The sequence below is a fragment of the Mauremys reevesii genome, linkage group 11, assembly GCF_016161935.1.
Source record: "Mauremys reevesii isolate NIE-2019 linkage group 11, ASM1616193v1, whole genome shotgun sequence".
Taxonomy (NCBI): Eukaryota; Metazoa; Chordata; order Testudines; family Geoemydidae; genus Mauremys; species Mauremys reevesii.
The window spans coordinates 54507843-54529968 of NC_052633.1; the positions used below are offsets into that span (position 1 = coordinate 54507843).

A 22126-nucleotide genomic window follows, 5' to 3' on the forward strand; every position below is an offset into this window, starting at 1 on the left:
TTGCAGAAACTTAAAAGCCACTGCTGCATTCTTTTAAAATTACAAATTAAGCTATAAGTGATTCCAAACTATGCTGTTTTTATTAAAAATGACCTAATAATCTCATCTTCCTTTCCTTTCTTTTATTTTGGAATTTATTCTATATCCTGGTAATCACACATAGAAATTACACAACACTGCACTGGATGCTCCTGACAGTATAAACACAATTGTTTATCCAGAAGCATTATAGGTTCATGCAAAAAATGGCATTTAAAGCTTGTGGTCAGATCAAGAAACCACAAGTATAATTGTTTGTTTATCCAGCCAAACATTACTGTGTAGTGTGTGTTTATGGGGTGGGTTCCCCCCCGCCGCAATTATTTATTTATTTATAATCCGTTTTAAATTAGAGTTATAGAGTGAAAATAAATGATTAAAGGCAAACAACTTATGTCAATGCATGTGGAAGGATGTTTTAGTATGTAAATTGTTTCCTTTGTCGTGGCTTATATTTCTTGCTTTTATGCTTCCATAGAGGCTCCATGATAACAGAGCCCTTTGGTGGAATTTCTACATATTTTCTCTTTAGTTCAGGGCAGCTGGTTTCTTTCCTCTCTGAGGAGAAAGCTGAAGTATATTTATCACTCCAACAGTGACTCAAAACAAACAGGAAGTCTTCATCAGCAGACTCCTGGGCAAGGCAGATACTAAGGTACTGGCAGAAAGGAAACAGAGGCCTTCGTCTGTGGGAGTCAGACATACACAGTATATTGCAGTTACAGCAGATAACTAGATTAGAGATCCACCAAATTATTTTTAAAGTCTTTTTAAAAAAGAAGAGAGATCAAGATATTTGCAGGGCTTACTGATACCGTGGGTTCTTGTGAAGTTTCCCACCAAATTGTAGTTTGTCAGAGGAGTATGAACTGCCCACCAAGTGCCTGACACTCTTGATGAACCTGTGTGCAAAAGGAAACCTGTAAGTGAGCTATTCTGAGAGTTTTCACTTTGATCTGGTTGCTTAGGAAAACCACTCCTTTAGTCTGAATAATTCCTTCTTTTAAAGCAGGGCTTTCCGGTAGGGCTGGCCTTCTCATGACTGTAAGAGAGAGAGGAAAAAAAATCAGAAAGTGTTAGCTATTAAAATGAATATTGAAAAAAACTACTAACTCAGAAAGTGTTAGCTATTAAAATGAATATTGATATTTGAAGCTAGTTTTTAAAATTATGTGTGTTTCCACAATTGTGAGTGTATCAGGCATCGAACTGCACTGAAACTTTATTTCCATGGGTGACTGGAGAAGGCCAGAGAAGTGGAATCACAGTACTGCTAAAATTCACACACACACACACACGCAGTGACTTTATCAATCCTCATCTTCTGCAGAATACAATGCCTCACTCTGATTGCCCTATGATTGATTAGGGCAAGGATGGGCAACTTTAAAGCAGCACAGGGCCACAAAATCCACTAAAACCCTTTGGCAAACCATACTTTTAAGTGGCTACATATTACATAACTCATAAATGTTTGCTACAATATGGCATGTTAACATACAATTAACCATGAATTAACAGTGCAAAACTGAAGTTCTTAAATATAAAATCCCTTATTGCACAACCTTAAAAAGGATTTAAACAAAAAAGAGTTTAATTCTGTGCCGATGTGCAGAGAATTAATACATGAAAACAAAACATCAGAACATCTTTCTTAATGTTTTTTCTCACCTGCTCCCAGTCTCTGCCTCCAGTCTATTTCCCCATGGACATAGGCTCTGCCATGTGGGGTGGAGTACAGGACTGGGAGCAGGACCCCATGTGCTGGATCGCAATGCCACTCAGATTTGGCTTGGCCACCCCTCCATTATGCCAATAGGAAAGAGACTCCGCCATTACACCACCCAGCTCTGGTTACGTCCTCCCCACTGGTGGAGATATGCCCCAACCTGCCCACTACTGGCTGGGCCTAGCCAGAACCTGACTGGCTCTCAGCTCCCAAGCAATCAGCCAACAGGGAGGCAGTAAATGGAGCTGTGTGGGGTGGGGTGGAGTCAGAGCCTGCATGGGTGGAGAAGCACAGCCGAAAAGAACAGTCTGAGGCAGCAGCAGCTTTACTAAAAGACTGGGCCCTAAGCAATCCAGCTCAATCTTAAATAAATAAAGAAAAATCTGGGGCTGTGACTGCCTGTGGGCATGCCAAATAAAATTAAATGGCAGCCCCTGGGCCACCAGTTGCCCCCCCGGACACTATTTGACACATTTACGATTCTTTGTTTGTTTTAATAATATTTTTCCCCGATATCAAAACATTATTTAAGATACTACAGAGCACCTTAAAAAGAGAGGGGAAAAACAGCCCGTACATACCAATAACCCCTTCTCCAACAAAATACAATGGAGGACCAATATCGGTAGTAAACTACAGATACCACTCAAAACTCATTAGCAAAGACTGCTCAGAGGCCTCTAAATTACTTTTGGTTAAATACCTATAGTCTCCATTTTTTAAAAAAAATACATTATGAAGCTCCAGTCCAGCAAAGCATTTAAGCACATGTTTAACATGAAGCATCTGAGCAGTCACATTGGCTTCAATGGATCTACTCACATGCTTAAAGTTAACTGATCCGCTGGACTGGGACCCAAGATACTGCATTTCAGGATCAGTGTAGGCTCATAGCACTGAGACCTATGTCATCCAACCCCATGTAGGATAGTCTGTAGGAATAACTTTCTTCACAGTTAGAGAAATCAAAGCTTCATACTGTCTTATTTCAGTGATAAAATTTATTTTGGGCCCAAGCTCCTGGGTTGGCAGGAAGTGGCAATACTGTAGTGATCCCCTCCTTCTACCTTCACAAAGTATGGGTAGAAGGAGGGCAACATGCTCAGCCCCTCACAGAAGAAAAATGCCTTCTATTACTCTTGTGCAATCCCATCTGGCTGGCTCAAAAACAAGCACTGAAGGACCCAGGCCCCAGAGGAAGCCATCTTTGGAACCAGAAGAACAAATGATTCTGGGGGAGCTGTGGAAGGATGGGTCCACCAACGGAGGAAAACTGGATGCTCTCAAAAATATTCACACAGATTCAGGAAAGCTGAATGGGGGTGATTAAGTCTTCCAGTCTCAGCCTTCTCTCTACTTCCCCTCACTGTTCCAATGGCCTTTCACAGTCACCAAGCCAAGCTGGTGAAAACCTCTCAGAAATGGAAGCTCAGTTGGTTCCCTTGGCACCCATCACTGTCACTCCAGGTTCACTGTCCACTACGAACTAACAGGTCCTATTAAATCCCAGCTGTGGCCTACCTTTTACCCTCACAATGCAAGAGTACCTCTTCCACTTGACTGAACATTTGCTCTGCATTGCATCATGGATTTGGTCCTCAAAGTCTCCTGGCAAGTCTGGGATAGCAAGTGTTGTGTTTATCAGTTTTAGGGCTCTAGCTCTCAGACATCCTTGCTCACAGTTTCTTCCATTTAAGCCTCCTTAAGTGTCTTCTAGAATAGTGGCTTTTCTGTTTCATTCACAAACAGCTATGAAGCCACCTCTTTCCTTCCTACTAGAATTTAGGAAGTTGCCATTATCTCTAACTCTCCCTGGAGCAATGTGCTTGTCTTTTTATGATAACCTCATGCATCTTCCAGAAGCTTCTCAGTTTATTGACATGCCTGCTCCCCATTCATCTCTCTTAATTCAGGCACATGCAGACACACACTCCCAGCAGGTTGCCATTTTCATTGTATGCCCGTATTCCCTTTTAACTGACTTCATGCACATAGTCTCTGCTTGTGCCAAACTCATTAACCATCAGCTTAGCAACAATTTTCAGCAGATACTTTGTTCTAATACATTTGCTTATGATGATTTCACATTCCTTAATACTTTTTTCAGAGCTGGGCATGTGCACAATGCTGTCACTGTAAGTTATGTAAAAATTGCAGGCCCCAGGCACAAATTAGGTAGGTGAATCCTTTTGCAGATCAGTCAGCTACTCCCTCAAGTCTGACTTTAATAACACGTTGCACTTTTATTGCACCTTCCATCTAAGGATCTCAAAGCACCATACAAAGGTGTTCAAGCACTATCGTCCCCAAGAAAATTAAGTCATTGAGAGATGAAGTGATTGGCTCAGTCACATAGGAAGTCAATGGCAAGAGCTGGGAATAGAACCCAGCTCTAATAACTCACAGTCCAATGCTTTAGCTACGTCATCGAACTTCAGAGAGGTTGTGGATAATTTTTCCGCCATTAGGGCCAGATTATCTGCTGTGGCTAGCCTGGGGCTATAAGACTCAAATTGGGAACAAATTAGCAGCTCACATGTGCTGGCTGACTGGCAAAGGTTTACTAGCTGGAGTGCAACACATTTCAGCCACACCTCTTCCCCACACCAACAACACTCCTCTTTGCCCCTGATGTGCCCTATGCAATAAAAGCTGTGGGGAAGGGGATATGGAAGCCAGCTACACCATATCTCTGCTGGGGGAAATCAGCTTGTGGGATACAGCCAGTCTGAACTCCCTTTGTGCTTCCTGAATGGCACCAAGAAAGCCAAGCGGGACAGAGCCCAGTTCCTTACAGTGAAAGAAAGTCTTGGTGATCTCATTATCTGGTCTACAAATAACCATACATAAAATATTTGATACCACAGGCCTTTTGAAGCTGTTGTTTCAGTGCTATAGGAGTATTGGTACCAAGGATGAAAATATTCTAATCTTGATTGGTTGGCTGAAAGTAATTTTTCCCCTGTATTGCTATCTGTCATCTTGTTGCTTCTTCCCTCATCTACTTTTGTTTCTATTTTAATTTGAGCTACTTTATGTAGCGACCCCATGCTGAACTCGTCACTCTGCAGTATATTGCACAGTGTCCAAAAATTGTTATTCTGGAAATTTGCCAATATGTCATGCTGTACTGAACTTAAGATGCCATTCTGAATCTGTACCACCCATCTACCTGACAACTGGCTCAGAATGAGAAATAATACATGGAACAAAAAAAAGAAAAAGAAAAAAAAGAAAAAAGACAGAGACAGCCTCAGGAAAAGAATCCACATGCATACTTACACATTTAATTGACTTTAACCAAAGCCCCGTTTTTAAAGGAAGTATTTTCAAAATGAATACTGATATTTAAATCACAGTAGTAACAGAGGGTCAAAAATGAAATTGGGAGTGGTGAGGGGACACGCATTTGGAAGCCAGAAACAAAGCTTGGCAATTGAAAGCAGCAAGAAAAGTGTTATGCATGCAACTGCTTAAGTCTTGCTTGACTTTGTGATGACAAAAAAAAAAGTGTCTCTTTTTCTCAGCTTCAGTGATTACAGCAAACCCACAGTGCCAGCTTCAGACTGGCAAGGCAACTAGCATTGCACACAAAAACAAATTCACTGGTTGTTTTTTTTATGCTTAGATTGGTTTAATTGTGAAGGTCTCTCACACTCACCCATTTCCTCTCCATCATTTGAGGGATATTTCTCCTTCTATTGTCCTTCTTTAAAGCTAACAAAATAGTAAACAAACAAGGAATGAGAAAAGTATATTCCATGTGTGAAACAAATGTAGATTATGCCCCTCATAAAACTCACCAGGGTTTAAGAGCACCAGTGAAAGAAGTACAGCAATGCTACTGCTGCTGAGAGTTAGTTTGTCATACCTCATAGCCCTGAGAGGTGTTGGTACTGCTATTTAATTGTCAGAAGATGAAAGTATTTCCAAGAGAGGCACTTTCCATCCTGTCTTTCCCTTTAGAATCCGACATTTCTGATACCCTCCCCCCCCCCCGCCACACATTCCATCCAGTTGTTCCAACTGAAAGAACAAACAAAACAAGATAGATTTATTTAAAGAGATCTGAACCCTTAAGATACTTTAGCCTGCAGAGCCCTATTCTGACAATAGTGAATATTAAGAATTGCAATTTAGACATAACAGTGTTGGATCAAAGGTCCACTTTTTAGATATGGAGAACTGTGGTTCATCTATCTGGATTATTAGGATATTATAATTTTTCTTGAACAGATACACTAACTTCAGACAATGCAGAGGAAATGCTGCTTCCTATTTATGTTTGAGCTTACCCACATCAGCCCTCATGAGAGGTCCATTCCAACAGGTCCACAATGTATTGTGTGCCCAACGGAGACAAGTAGACATTGTAGCATTTGGGAGACCTGCAGGAATGCACTCTGTACTTTTCAGTAAGAACCACTGACCCACATGATACTTCAAAGTAATGAAATAGTAAATGATCTTGTTCCAGAGCAATTTTCATTAGCATGGATCTGCTTTTGAGATACAAAAGTTACAGATGATCCATTAATACATTCCGATCTCCCAGCAGGATCCCAACCCATGTGTCTTCAGAATTCATTTTTCTTATTTCGGGATACAGAGACTTAGAGATAGATTCTGATCTTGTTTACATCTTTGCAAATCCAAAAAGTTCTTTAGAAGCAATGCAATTATTCCAGACCAATTTAACAAGATCAGAATATGTCCCATAGAATGTATCCCCTTTTTCTAGCAATAAAATGGGCCAAATTCTGTTCTCAGCTACAGTGTGTAAATCTGGAGTAACTGCAATGATGTTATTGGAATCCAGTATAGCTGAGGGCAAAACTTAGCCCACCATGTGCAGTGACACCTGCAGGATGATAAGGCAGTAGGCTTTGAAGAAAGAAAAGTAATAGTATCAGGATTACTAGGGTGTATATAGTCAACCGAGCCAGTCCACCCACCCACTTCTAGGGAACAGATCCTCTGCACATCAACCTGACAGAGAGGAACAGTCATTCTCTTCACATTATAAAGATACATACATGAACCATAATTGAACCATCAAGATGCAAGCATGCCTAAACTGAGTAACCATATGATTGCATGACAGTAATCTTTGTCCATCAGTCCCTCTCTACTGTTTGTTACCCTCTCTCATTAGGCCATATCTAAAATTCAGATTGTAAGCTCTTTGTGGGCAGGGTCCTTATCTTTCTGTCTGTAAAGCTTCACCACTCTTTTCATAAAAATAATAAGTGATTTGGTTGCTTGGGGCGTTTTCTCCCCGGAAATATTCTCGTAGGTTAAACAAAATGTTGGTGTCAGATAAGAGTGAGTAAAAGGTTTTTGATAAAAGAACTGGGTGAAGAAATGGATGCACTTACAGGTTCTTATCTCTTCCATAGCCATTGAGCATCTACCACCACTTTCTTTTGACTGCTGTTTAGACATTTTTAAGGTCCTTCATTTTCAGGGGTTTTTTGTTTGTTTTAATCTCTCGGGAATGTATCAGGTTTTATTTAAAATTTTCAAAAACCCAGATGGTGTGGGGGAAATCGGTAAAACCAAAAATGAAGGGCACTGGAGGGAGAAGGCCCAGTACCCATAGAGGGAGAAAGGGGGCTACTCACCATGTAGCAGTTGAGGAAGCCTTCCATTCCCTGCAGCAGTCTGGTGGTCTCAGCTGCTGGGACCTTGCTCCTGGCCTGTCTCACTCCCCCACTACACAGAGGAAGTGAACAGGGCCCAACTGAAGGGCCAGAGTCATGAGGGGAGCAGAAAGCTGCAACTCTTTAGTACTGACCCCCCTGCCGGAAGAGTCTCCTCCTGACCCCAGGCCTTCAACGTGGCCCACCCACTTCCCTGGCAAAAAAATTCCCAGATCCCAGAAAAGCCAACGTTCAAGTGAAAAATGGGTAAAACCTGAATATTGACTCTTTCAAAACCTGGGGAAATTGCAGGAAAATTGGTAAATACCGGTAATACAGAGCCTTAGATAATTTTTATTTATTTGGGGCTTCCTGATCTTGGATTTCATAGTGTACAACTTTCTTTCTCCCCCTAAAAGTAACTAACTTCAGCATACAGCCCAAAGAGCTTCCATTCTGTTTCCTAGATCTAGACAGCCCATTGCTTACAATGAAGGTCCTAGATTTTCCTGTATTTATTAGTAGATTGTTTTAGTGCTTCAAAAGGATGCCAATTATATTTCTTAGTGCAGTTCTCTTAAGCTAATAGATTGGTCCATCTCCCTAATGAAAGCGAAGTGAGCTCTTTCTCACACATATATATGTGTGTGTGTGTGTGCGCGCGCGCGTGCACATTCCAGCATTTCTAAGCAATTTGGTCATCTGCTTTCTTGAACTGACAGTCATCTGCTATGTTCCGTGAATTACAGTGAGTTATTTAATTGAACAAGCTCTTGTCTCAACACAAGTTCCTCTTTCTTAGCTGGTTTATTAAATATACTTTCTTCATCAACATCTACAAAACAAACAAAGTCTGTGTTCTTACACACAGATTCAAAATCTAGTATAATTACACCATGTGGCATCTAAGTCTTTAATGTTGTTTTGTCCTGACCTAATGTCGTGTTTTAGGATTTCTCAGACATGCTCTTTCTGTGTGCACTCCTCGACATCTGTTTACAAAACTTCTTGCATTTTTTCCCCTTCTTTATTACTTCACTAGAAAATTCCTTGCCCAATTCAGGCTTACACTCACCAGAGACTGATTCATGTCAGTTGGATTTTATTCTATCATTAACCATTTGAGACCCATATTTACAAACTCAGTCAAGGGGAGGTACCGCGTCATGAGATCTATGAATTTATTTATTTTATGGGGTTTTCTCTGGTGTGCACCACTTTAATAGCTGAGCACCTACAGACACTCTTTAATATATCCTCCCAACCCTCCTTGAGATGTTGGCAAGTATTGTTTTCTCCGTGATACAGATGAAATCTTGAGATAGAGTGAGATTAAGAGACTTGCCAAAGGTCATACAGGAAGTTCCAGCAGATCTGGAAACAAAAGCCAGATCCTCTAACTCCCTGTCCAGTGACTTAACCTCTGGAATGAAAGGACCAAGCTCAGCTCTGTGGTAATATTAGCACTATCATAGTTCTTTTAATATAAACTTTATAATAATTCACAAGTTAACCAGGAAAGTACATCGAGCCCCCAATGCTGCTTTCCAAGGAAAAACTGAAACCACCCTAAGCAGTTGGAAATTAGTCCTTGTATACAAAACAGCATAAACTGTTGTACTCTCTGCCTCTTCTTCCCCTCAGAGTAAACCAACCACAGGCATAGAAGTTACTCCAAGGAAAAGAATAGAAGCACTTCATCTATGGATCACACACTTCAACCTATGCACTTAACATAAGCAAGACATAAAAGTAAGAGTTAATAATTCCTGAGTCTTTTTTTTCACCCATTTTCTTTTTCTTAAAATCAAAGAAAGTGAGAGCAAAGACCTCTCAGAAAAAACTGTTCAAGCCATTCATTGGCAAACAGTAAAATAATTCCAAGTATCAAAAGATGATCAGAACTGAAGCTCATACAGTATTTATGTCCATTCTCCTCTCCCTGTTCCCACGTCACTATTGATATCAATAGGAACAATACACACACATACATACACAGTATTAGGCCTTATCCTGCAAGCTGTTCAGCACAGCGACCCAATGAAGTCACCAGAGCTCTAAACATGGGTGAGGAATCCACCTGTATGTAAAAACCTGCAGAGTCAGGGCCCAATTCTTCCACCCTTACTCATACTGAGCAGTGCTCTCCTCTGTGAGTAGCCCCATTGAAATTAATTGGGCTATTCACGGAGAAAGGCACTGCTGCACGCAGGTACAGGAGGCAAAGTCGAGCCTGTAGGGGAGAAAAGAATACATTCGGGTATACAGTAGAGAGAACTTTCCTATAGTTTCACTTTTCTTAATAGTCCAATACCGTGTTCAGTGAAATGAATTTGGTGGTCTCAGTCCAGCTCCCACTGGACAGGTGTCAACAGAAAATCCACTATCACAATTGCTCTGAACTAACATGCTTGCTGTCAGTCTCAGCAAAAAAGACCAAGGACTAAATGGGCACTGAGATTAAGTGAACCCCTCACCACTAGAGGTGGTATCTCCATGGCATGATTATAGCACACTGGTGAGGGCCTCAATCGTTATCCTTCATGAGCAACACATTCACATACACACACACACACACTTATTAAAGAATAAGCTCCCAAATCTCTGTCATATTCAAGACCTTTTAATGTAAGCATTTTAGTGCAGTTTTAATCCTAATGCCAAAAACAGACAAACACTTTTACATTGTCTCCATATACAGGATGCTGGCTTGACATAATTTAATAAAGACAATGTTCATGCTCTCTCTCTTTGTTATCCAGTATTTGGAATCATGTGAAAAACTTGGCCGAGTATGAAACAACTTCAAAAGACACATTTCTGTGCCAGCCAGGATGCATCAAAGTAGGGAAACTAACGACCCAATTCACCTGATCCTACTAGCTGATAGAAAAGTACAGGGAAGCTGTTTTATCAATGTACCTTCCTAACACTTCCTTCCTATTCCAGATTCTATTTAAACTATTCTTGCATCCCACCAACCAGGCCTTCAGTCTGCTGCAGTTCTCAACTTTAAGGGATGTGAAAGGAAAAGCAAAGGAAAGCCTAAAAAAGAGAGGCCTGTACGTTTCTGTGCAGTTACTAAGCAGTCATATCCTTCTGCTTTCCCCTGAAAATCAAGTATCACCTTATCGTTTCCTCACCAAGATTAACTCCTGCTTCCTGAAGAGTATTTCTGAGGTAGAAAGCAGAGGTGGTGAAAAAAAGGGGGAGCTGAAAAGCCCAATCTGTCAAGCTCCATTTTAGAAGAAAGGAAAACTGAAAAGTGAACGTATTTAACATGAGCTATTTCCTGCACTCAGGAGGGAAGAAAGCATGCTACTAACTGTGTGCATGAGGAGATCTGCACTAGTGTTATCTCTGACCTGCAGCTTAGCCCTTGTGTCTCAGCTGCCAAAAAGCTCCTATTCAACGTTATGCTGAGTTCATCAATGCTCCACGTGTCAGGATCCTAACAGGAAAAAGCAGGACAGACAGTCACTCTATTCAACTGCCTGGGGACCCCATGACAACTAAAATCCCCTTGCAGACTGTCCATATCAACCTACGACAGGTCAGGACACATAACCCCTCTAGAACCACAAGCTCAGGCCCACACCCTTTCCCCTTGTCAACACTGTCACTTTAAACAGAACATCTAGCCTTATCACAAAACCTGAAGTAAGTATGACAATTAAGATGGATTGCAAAGCCTGCTTGTGCTTTACAATTAACAATAACTTGGCAGCGTGTCCCACGCAACTGTTGGGTGGTATGGCAAGAACTTTATCCCTGCTTAGTACTGCATTAGCATATTTAGTAGGCTGCAAGACATAATTCCTAAGATATGAACATATTTTGTCTTTTCAAAAATCTGCAATTAAGCTATAATGTGCAGACAGTGTACAACAGGCAATGAACTTTGCAAACCCAGTGCTGTAAGGAGAGTGTGCTAAAAATGGTCCTTTTACCTTATGTCAATTATCTATTTAAGAAGGAACCTATTAAGTAAGAAAAGTTTTAGCATAATCTTGGTTAGGAAACAGTAACAGCTCAGAAACTATAGTTGATATTCAATCCTGAATTCAATATGTAAACAATGGAATGCTTAAACAGGGTGTTATTTTCTTAGCAAAGGCATGTACTTGTCTTCTGTTATTCATTTTAACTTTTTGCCTCCTATCCTCAGATAATGCAGATAGTTTCCATGGTAAAAAAAAGTTGATAGCTTCATGGTAGCCTTTTCTTCTATATATGAAGTCTCTCTCGCTCTCCTCCCATCCCCAAACTGTTATTTACACTTATTTTAACACATCTGCCAAATTAATTAAATGCTTTAGAGAGGTAGTTATTTGGAATGTCCTGACTTTACTGGTTTCCTACACAAGAGAACTCAAGCCTCTTAGCTTTTTAAGTATGTTTACGGTATACATTATCTGTAAAATCAGACCGGGTCGAGGGGGGGAGTAAAGATCTTTCTGCGATAGCCAGGACATTGTCCTTCTTGACATCTGTGTTGCTGGTGGACAGGATATCCTGCCAAATGTAATAAGACAACTGTGTGACCCACCTTGTGAGAGAGGCACCACTAACTGATTAGAGCACAGCAGGAGTGGGTGCTGATTCTTCTAGCCCTGTGCTACATCCTCTACACAGAAAAAAAAGAAGAAGAAAACTCCCTTACAGAAGGGAAAGGAAAGAAAAGGCCCAGTTTAGGTGAGTAGCTCAGCTACGGTAACAGAGAGAGCAGATGAGAGTAACAAATGTAATTTCACATACAAAGACTTTTTTCATAAAACCAGCAGAGTAACGGATTAAACCACCTGGCAATCCTGGCAAGAAAAGAAGAAAATCTTAGGCTGTGACAAACCAAACCAGGTGTAACAGGTATAAAACTTTTGCTTTCCAATAATACCCCTCTCTTCCCTGGAATGCGTTGACAGGTGCAGAAGTTCAAGTTACAGTGGGGAAGTAGCAAATAAATACACAGCATTAGTGTCTGACGTGCTTGCTGAGCAACCGGGGATGTTAATAACTGGCAAGGTACACTAATCTCTGATTGCAACATTTGGTTTACCTTAATCTGGAGGGACAGCTGTATTAAAGAGGGAATTATACTAATCAGTTCAAGGCCCTTGCATATAAAACTTCCCATTAGGCTTAAAGTACAACAGCTTACGCTCATTCTCTAGGAGCCTTACATCTGGTTCTGAATACGGCTGTCTCTCATTTGCAAGGTACAAACTGAAAACAAGGGAAGGGGGGCTGACAGTTGCTGGAGGATGGCTGATAGAAGAACAAGCTACTAATTCTTTGAAATTTTTTACAGCACAAAACTAGCTGAAAGGCATCTTAATACTAAAAAAACCAGGCATGTGTTATCAACCCTAGGCCATTTTTTCCTGTTACCGGAGGTGACCAACATAAAATAAAATTGATGATGTCAGTCAAAAACAGCTAAGCACAAAGCTTGGCTTTGTTATCTTAAGTCAGAAGGTATGATAGGCCATGCCATATGGCTTTAATCCTCCTATATCTTCCATCACCTAACAGGCAACCTTCATGTAGCATGACCTTATTTGGCTGGTCTCAGGTTAGGGCTGCCCAAAGGGGATTTTTCTGTTTCTGCTATATCCAAAGGTTTATGTTGATTTTTTTTTTTGAGCCCTGCAAACTATAAATCCGACTGATTACTCTGCACTCTTTTGCTTGACTGAGCCTTTACAATCAGACATCCCCGTTAACAATAAGCTCCTAATGAATCAAACATCTATGGCATTAGTTTCACCTAGCTGCCTCTTTCCCATGCACTGCAGCTCTTTGTCAGACCTGGCTTGATGAGAAAAGCTAGTGACACTTGGTGCACCTATTGATAAACAATTCAGTAATGAGGGGCATAACAAAAATTACCTAAAACAACCTGATTAAAAATGACAGGCAAAGGCTACTACAGAGCTTTGCAGTTAAGGTAACTCTTGGACTTTGGGCTTGCACAAAATAATTAGGTACAACAAAATTTTCTCTAAAATTACCGCTTTGTACTGATCTTGGTTTTTTAATCTAACAATTTAATCAATGTTAAAAGAAAAATATTCCATGATATTTTATATCAGATTCATCCTTTTTGAGGAACTTTGTGGTTCAATGTGGTATTGTTTTTTCTCTTTCTTTTAAATTCGACACTGATAGTAAAGTCAGTGCTACATCTAGTTCAATTTATCAATTGCCAGAAATTCCTAAATTAAAACTCAGGCTTATAGTTCCTTGTTGCTTAAAAGCACATGTGGGCTGTAAATAAAGGATAAATAAACTGTGAAAATGAAAGCTGGCTCCAAAGGCAAAAATAAGAACAAAATGGAAAGACTGCACCACACTCTTACGATGAACACCGGGCTCTCTCAGTAAGAAAAAAATGTGTTAAAAGGGCACACACTGCAACTCTCAAGCAAACTTTGAAACAGGAGTGCAGGAGCAAAACAGTGCTTGATTCAAAATCAGAAATGTGTGGGTTTTGCATTTGTGTAGCAGCACATTGGGAGGGTTTCAATCAGTGCACAGATGCACTTGAAAATCAAATATGGACATGGGGAATGTTTTTTTGATATAGCAAATGAGGACTGATGACATGTTTATTCTTTGCAGATGGATCCAGTACAAAACCATACTCTGCAATGAAACAATATCCACCATTTGCTGCTTTCTAGAGCTGCAACAAAATGGTGGCAAAGACAAAATGCACACATCTTTCTCCCTTCCTTCCACATGCTCCCTACCTGGTTCATGATCCGGACACACTCAGAATGTCACTTGGTTTTATTTTTAATTGTTTTGGGAGAGAGGACTTCTATAAAGGATGTGAAAAGAGACACTGTGGTTTGAAAATTGCAGCTTATTTCCTTACTAGGTAAAGAGCAAAAGAGAAAAAATACCAAAGAAAAAAGAATTTCAATCATCATAAATATGTCCTTTTATTGTGAAAATATTTTTCTCAGAATAAATATGTACAGTTGGAATGGCTGGGTGAATGGCTGAGCCCAGTGCTCAGCTGGTGTAAATCATCAAAGCTTTGTGGATGTCCATGGAACTATGCCAATTTAAACCAGCTAAGAATTTGGTCCTAAGTTTCTGGAAATGTGTAATTTACAGTTAGAGGTAATACATACCAAATTATGCTGGAGATGCTGATGAAAATTTAGAGAGCAATTAAAAAAAAAATACAACAGCAGTTGCTGACAATCACAAATGGCCAAATATAATGTATTCATCTGAAAGGCGACTTCACTTTACAGGTTTTAGTAGTCTTTTGTCAACATTTTCCAAATTCTGACATATACTTTGTATTTCAAGGGAGGAGCCAAAAGTTAACTATTCAAAAAACAAAAAAATTCCACACTTTTTACAAATCAGTGATTTAAAAAAAAACATTAATTAATATGAACTTTAGGGTCTTGTATGAAAGTAATTTAAGTATATTCAAATCAAACTTTATAGACACTTGACTTCCACTACTGATTAATAATAATAATCCTATTTTCCCTTATATTTTCAGCATGAATACAGAATGTCAAAGCTAATTTTCTCGTCAACTTAAACATTATCTAAAGAATTGCAAACGCAGTTGGATACACAGGACTTGAGCCTCTTCTCACACAGCCTGGTTTGACAGCAGCGTAAATCCATTGTCAGATTTACACCAGAATAAATGAGATCTGAATCTGGTTCTGAATTATTGGAGAGCCAAAGATCTGATAGTAAAAATCCAACTAAAAGTACATAAATCTGCAGGTTCTTTTGACCCTGCAGTTCCTGGCACCATACCAAGTAGAAATCTGCAGTTGCACTTTCTGTGATTCTAACACCTTGTTATCATTATGGAACATAACAAAAGCCTACGTTGAGTTATCTAAATGAAATAAATCTACTGGACTTCCACTGCTGGATTTTATGAGATGTGTGTATACAGTAAGAAAGATATATTTAAAAAAAATCTTTTTACCGAGTTTGAGCACGCATCTGTTGAAGACAGAGGACCTAATTCCCATGTATGCTAAGGCCACTTTGCACCACCCTGCCCCAAATTAAGGCCCCTTTATGCTGTCAGAATGGTACAAAAGGGCCTATGGAAATAAGGCTCATGACCCAAAAGCGTGAGGGAGAAATTCTGCTCTCAAATACACCTTTGTAAATTTAGAGTAACACCCTTCACTTGAATGGAATTACTCCAGTTTTACAATAATGCAAATGAGAACAGAATTTGGTTCAGCCAATTAACAAAACTCCGCCTTTTGCTCTATTTATTCCAAAAGAAAACTCTAATAATCTAATTCGACATATAACAAAATCAGGTTCCCAATTAAGACAAATTCATATTTCTTCATAGCTGTGTTAACGGCTGTATTCATTTTAGGAAATGTGCATGCTTTATGAAGTTAGTTTTTATTTAGTACACGTTAAAAGTAAAATTCACACACACAGTCCCTGCATAAAATCTGAGGGAACAGATTTGTGTATGGGAACTGGGTACACAAAATCTACCCTCCCCACCAAAAAGCAGAGTGGGGACAGCCCCACAAGCCTCTGCAGTAACCCCTGGATTGTGACCCCTGCATGCACGCTATACAGCGGTCTGCGACCACTAGAGCCACATAACTGCAGATCCTTTGGCTATGTCCCTTCCCTTTCTTCAGCTCACCCTTCAATCCTTCCTCTCTTCTGTACTGATCTAAGCAGAACTAGCATACAATCCAAGTTCCCCATGTGCATGCGGTGCAAACTATCCACGCAAGTTCTTACACACACCGGTGGCTCTGACACATTGGATGGCACTCTGCAGTGGCTCTGAGCCGCATGAATCTTTCCATGTTTTTGTCTGTTTGTCAGCTAATGACAAATACAACTGAAACATGTTCAGTTTCCCAGGCTCTTTAATTAAGAACTTTTTTTTTTCATTTAGATATTTAATGGAGGGATAATTTACTACAAAAAAGTTATGAAAAGCCAGACCCTCCGCTGGTGTAAATCAACATAGTGCCAATGAAGTCAGCATGGCAGGAATCTCCAGGTGGCATAGAGCTACTATATTAGATCTATGTCATCCTTTCCTGGTATGTGATATGACTCCAGTGATCCTCAGCTGCTAGAATGATCCCTTGGGACCATATGCAGCTGGTGGCAACTTAGAGCAGCCGTTTGGGCTGCTCTAACTTGTGCCAGCTCCGAGTCAGCCAAAGGCCAGGGAGCTGCAATGGCATAACACCATCTCCCTGTCTCCCCACCACTAGATCTGTGGCAACGGCAACTCCGCCAGATCAGAAAATACAGACCTATCATTAGAGTGTAACATGTGAGCGCTACGGCCCTGGATGAACCAGTGGTGGTGATGTCATGCCATTTGGCAGGCGAGGCTTGTAGGATTATGTATCTGGGTGAGAGTGACAAAAGTGTGACCTGCCAGAAATAAACGTGTTGTCTTTTATTGTCCTTCACCTGACTCTGCTTTATTATTCATGCCATCACTACTGTTCACCATTAAAAACTGGCCAATCCAAATAGTGGATTTATATGCATGTGAGGATCTCTCATTTGTTAAGTATGTTCCACACATGACTTATTTAAACAAAAAATTAAACATTCTAATTGTAAATTTAAATGTATTTTACCTATTTGGCCTGATTCTGTTGTCACTTACCCTGACGTAAACAAGACGTAACTCCACTTTAGTCAATGGAGTTACTCCAGCGGAAGTGTGATCAGAATAAGGCCCAGCAAAAATAATTTAGGCCAGATCCTCAGCTCCAGTACTGTTAATGGATCTGTGACAATTTACACCAGCTGAAGATCTGGCCATTTCTTTTTACACATAGGAGACACTCATAAACCAGATCACTCCCATCACATCCTGAGGGTGACAGAATATTGGCAGCTTCAGTATGATTCTGGAGGCCAAATTCTCCTCTTAGATAACTTGCATAGGCTAGACTGGTAGTTCTCAAGCTGTGGGTCAGGACCCCAAAGTGGGTAGCAACCCCATTTTAATGAGGTCGCCAGGGCTGGCTTAGACTTCCTGGGGCCCAAAGCCAAAGCCTGAGATCCACCACCTGGAGCTGAAGCCGAAGCCTGAGCCCCACCGCCTGGGCTTGAAACTCTGAAGCCTGGTGGCTTCAGCCCCAGGTGGTGGGGCTCATGTTACAGGCCACCTGTCTGGGGCTGAAGCCCTGGGGTTTCAGCTTTGACCCCCCAGCTCAGGGCATTGAGGCTCAGGCTTTGGCACCCAACCCAGGGTGGTGGCAGAAGGGGGTCACGGTGCAATGACATTTGAGAACCCCTGGGCTAGACAGCTCCATACATTTTATTGGGCCAAGACATCCACATGCCAGACCATGGCCCTAACATACATAATAGAAACCTATTCCTAAGAACAGTTACAAATAGATCACCTAGCCTACTATAACAAACTACTGTAAAGGCAGTTTTATCTAGGGATGGGTACACCTCAAAAGATTCAGAATTTAGGTTAAACTAGGATTTGCCTCCAAATTTCAGGGACCTGTTTGGACCCTTGTGCAGTTTAAGGAAGCCCTATTGCAACAGAACAGTAAAATGTCCCAACCATTCCTCCTCACTCCCAGCCCACCTCCAGCCTTCCCCAGAATGGCCACTGCAGCAGAGAGCCCAGAGTAAGAGGAGGAGAGTTGGGACAATCCTCCAGAAAATTCCTGCAGCTGCTTTTCTCGCAAAAGGTCAGAGGTGCACGGGTGCAAAGGAGCCATAGGACAACAGTGAATTGGGCCGATAGAGAACGGGACAGGGAAAGTCAGGGTGCCTAAAGTTTTTCATAACGGTAAAAGCCTTTCCACCTCCTCCACCCCATTACTATACCATTCACTATGCTCACATCCTACACAGGTACAACTCCCAGCATCACACAAACCACGTTGACTTGATAACCTGAGAAAGAGGTTAGTCCTGCTTTGGACCCCAGATGAGCAGTCAGAGGAGGGATACCCCATTCCTGCAGACCTTATACAGTAATTTGATTTAATCTTTGTTGCTCATTTAAGAAAACAAAAGTGGAGGGAGATTGCTTAAAGTTAGGTCCATAAATAAGTGATCAGATTTTTCAAAGGTGCTGAGCACCCACAGCTTCTATTGGCTTCAGCAGAAGTTGCAGGAACTCAATACTTCTGAAAATCAGGCCATTCATTTAATTGCCTCGTTTGGGTGACTTTCTTTAGGCATCTAGATTTGAAAAATGTTACAATATGTTTTGCTCTCTTATTCATAAAAACATTTGGCTACTTCGTCAACATATTGCAGTAGTAGAAAATGCATGGCGATCTGACATGCTAGTGTACCCTGGGACTGAATCAGATTTGAAATTTTTAGTTCTAATTAAATAAATAGCATATTATGTCACCTGTTTATATCCAACATGTTGTTAATTCAGAATGCAGCAAAGGATCATAGTTCAGGTTGAGTGGGAAGGTATACGTTGTCTGGGATGATAGTAAGGACTTCTCAACACACACTTTACTAAGTAAGTTGGTTTGAAACCACTATAGGTAAAGTGATACAACTCCATAAAGCAGAGACAGTTATATTAGTAAAATGGTGCTTATTATTCCCGTAAATGCAGGGAACTGAGTTGCATCATTATAAGGCACCATTATACTGGTATAACTATTTTGATTTTTAAAACAGTTAAATTGGTACAAAAGCTACATGTAAACCATGTCTAGATGAACAAAAATATATATCTTGAGTAGATGCATCTCTTAACTGCATTTTGAGCCTCTCACACTTTTGAGATGCTTTTGAGGTAGAAGAATTATACTATGGACATTGTAAAATGCTTTTCTGGGGGTTAGACTCTTTTGATATTTTTTTAAAAAGTGTTTAGTAAAGTCCTAATTAATCTTGCATCCCAACACACTCCTGTTGAATTCTTTAGCCAAGGCCCACATCCCTAAAATAAGGAATTTCTAAAAGCCATTTCCAATTGGGTATAACTTTCTTCTTCCTTCCTGCTCATCTTCAGAAACAATTTCAGTCAGAGCTAGAAGTGTACTGAGAAGCCCTGCTTAGAATCTCAAATAATTCCTGCCTATTCATTCATTCATTACCTCTCTAGCAAGAGAATGTGCAGTTACTAGAATTTTATACAATTAGTGCTCTGAGAGTGCTTTAAATGCAAACCTGTAAGAGGAAAGTAAAAACAAATCAAAGTTAATTGTGACTGGCTGGAACAAAATGCTTAAATCAATATGACGATGGCTCATCTGCTCGTCATTTAGCCATTACCTGGGAGACGAACACCTCCTGCTGTGCCTGATTTTTGATACAGATTTACGACTGCCTCGATTTTGCAGATACATGCTAAGCCAAAGACATCCCAGACTCCCTCTGTCATTATACTGTTTGCCCTTAATACCTTCTTTTATTCATTTGTTCTTTATGTATCTCTCTTTGTTAGAAAGACACACACACATGAAAACTTGGGCATTCAGGAAGTTTAAAACACAGGAGGAGCTGGGGGGCTGAAGAGCAGTAAGAGCAGAAGCCAATGTCTCCAGCTTGCATTATATGTTATTTTTCCTCCATGAAACTGAACAATTCTCCCAGACAAGAAAACCTGTACTAAAAAAGGAGAGAGAGAGAGAGAAATAATACATTTCTAAATGAAAACTGGAGGGTGGGGGTCACATTGCTCCATTCAACTTAGAATGAATTTCAGAAGTTTTCTTTACAAAATACAGAAGTCACTTTAAAAGATGTTGCAAGTACAAATTTAGAAATAAAAGCTTCATTGTTTGGTGTTTAACATATTTAGTGCCTAAGGATGTAGAGAATACAACTAATGAAAGGGCACTCGGATGACCCTATGGAGATACGTGGCCTGATTCTTATCTCACAGCAGCAGCTATCAGGAGTCTAGTCAAGTCAATGGAGTTACGCCAGTGTCCAGGAGGTCAGAATCAGGCGTATTGTGTCCATGCTTGGGATTTGTTGAAAGTGTAGCCTCTGGGTTTTAATAGCAATGTCTTTTAGCTCTTGACAGCAAATGGCAGGGTAAGTCAAAATTATGATAAAGTAAAGATTTTAACTCGTAACACAAACCTGGTATTTTGTATATTACTAGATCTTCTTTTGGGGAGATCCACCATAAAAGCAGAGCTGGTGCTATCTCTGAGAGAAAAGCTTATTATACTCACATTTGCACATACGAACATTTGAGGGTTATGTAAATCCCCTTATATCCTTTCCCTAAACTGTTGTTAATAATATAACATACGCTATAGCCCAGACCCACCAGAGTAACTGCGATTTTTAGACGACAAAAAAACATACAACACTACAGTCAAAGTGACTACATATAGCAGACCAATCAAATATGAGAAAAATTAAATATACTTATCAGTAATTAATCAACTATTTTAACTGTGCTGATCTCAGTCTGGTACATATACAATATTTATTACAATCAGTAATCATGGAATAGTTAGATAACAACAAATTCTGGATTAAACCTGCTCATGTCACCTCCCTCCCAGTTTACTTATCCCACTAAGTTAAATGTGGAAAATGTTAATAATCTGCTGGGTAAAATAGAGTGTAAACACGTATGGAAAACCTACGAGAAAACTGTTATGGAAGGGCTTGAATGGCAAAGTGCAAAGGGCTACAAGAAGAAAATTGTGATGGCATACAAAAGGCAAAAGAATAAGAAAGATCTGATAACAGATACTCAGTGTTAGTCTATCAACTTGCTGTTAGCTAGCATTCCACCTACCTCCTCCTCAATACATTCATTTTTTGTTATGATAAAGGACATTCATAACAATGTTATAATGACAGTAAATGTAGGATTTAAGGTATATAAAACCTTTACCCAACATTAAAAAGCCACCAAGGGGGAGTTACCTTGCACAAGGTTCTATTTAGAGATGGTTCCACTCTTTCACTCACTGACTGCAAATCAGCATTTTTAGTGGACAATAGGCTCAGCAGTGGCCTTATGATTGCCTCTTTTCAAATGGAAATGGCTATCCTAACTCCTCTGCCAGGTTTTTCTTACCAGCGCACAAATTGCAGTTTACAAGGCTCTGAGGGGGAAAAAAAATCTTAGCTGAATATCTTTTTTTTTATTCGACAAACTGACATGTAAATTACCCTTTAAGTGCTCCACTCTAGGGCTCTGATCATCTCCTAATTGTCACAGTCAATTGTAGCCAACAGTCTCTTCAATCCCAAGCGCTTTGACAACAAGCATAAGGATCAAAGCAGAATCAGCTCCCTTCAATATCCTTCTGTTTAGGATGCTACAAAAAAGCCTGAAAAAGAAAAGGTGTAAGGGCATTACTGTAGAAGAAACTGAGAGTAGGAAGTACTATAATAGTCATTTTCTCCTTCTCTAATATTATATATCCTTACATGGTCTGTTATCACATATTCATTTCTCCTTCTCTAATATTCTATATCCTTACACAGTCTGTTATCACATATTCAGCATGAATACAAACATCCTTGAGAATAAATAGGATCTGAAAATTGTTATAATATATTTTTCCTTACCAAAACGAACACACTATGCATTTTTACCAATTCCTCCCCTCTCCTAAACTTTCCCCTCTACTTTGAAAAGTAACATGACAGCAGTCATTTAAAAAAGCAACTACTTTGTCTCAAAACAATAGCAAATTTTATTGTTCAAGATAAGGCTAGAGGCCTGATTCTGATC

The 22126-nt window shown here is 40.1% G+C and overlaps 2 long non-coding RNA genes across 8 annotated transcripts in view; one reads left to right on the forward strand and one right to left on the reverse strand.

The window, feature by feature from the left end:
• Positions 1 to 21712, reverse strand: part of LOC120374218 — a 60057-nt gene extending 38345 nt beyond the window's left edge. For 2 of the 5 annotated variants that reach the window (XR_005585940.1, XR_005585937.1), the window contains exons 1-2: positions 5430 to 5487; positions 849 to 1081 (exon numbers count right to left, since the gene is read on the reverse strand). This is a non-coding gene — a long non-coding RNA (uncharacterized LOC120374218). Of the gene's footprint in view, positions 1 to 848; positions 1082 to 5429; positions 5488 to 10775; positions 10793 to 21558 lie in introns of those variants that run through there. The other 3 variants (XR_005585939.1, XR_005585938.1, XR_005585941.1) reach the window with 3 other exon arrangements.
• Positions 11799 to 16093, forward strand: LOC120374217. Of its 3 annotated transcripts, none has more exons than XR_005585936.1 (4): positions 11799 to 12105; positions 12195 to 12276; positions 14032 to 14293; positions 14939 to 16093. It is a non-coding gene; the product is annotated as an uncharacterized LOC120374217 (long non-coding RNA). The 3 variants fall into 3 exon arrangements; XR_005585934.1 differs by having other exon boundaries at positions 11800 to 12105; positions 12192 to 12276; XR_005585935.1 differs by lacking the exons at positions 11799 to 12105; positions 12195 to 12276 and adding an exon at positions 12569 to 12626.
• Positions 21713 to 22126: the final 414 nt, after the last annotated feature.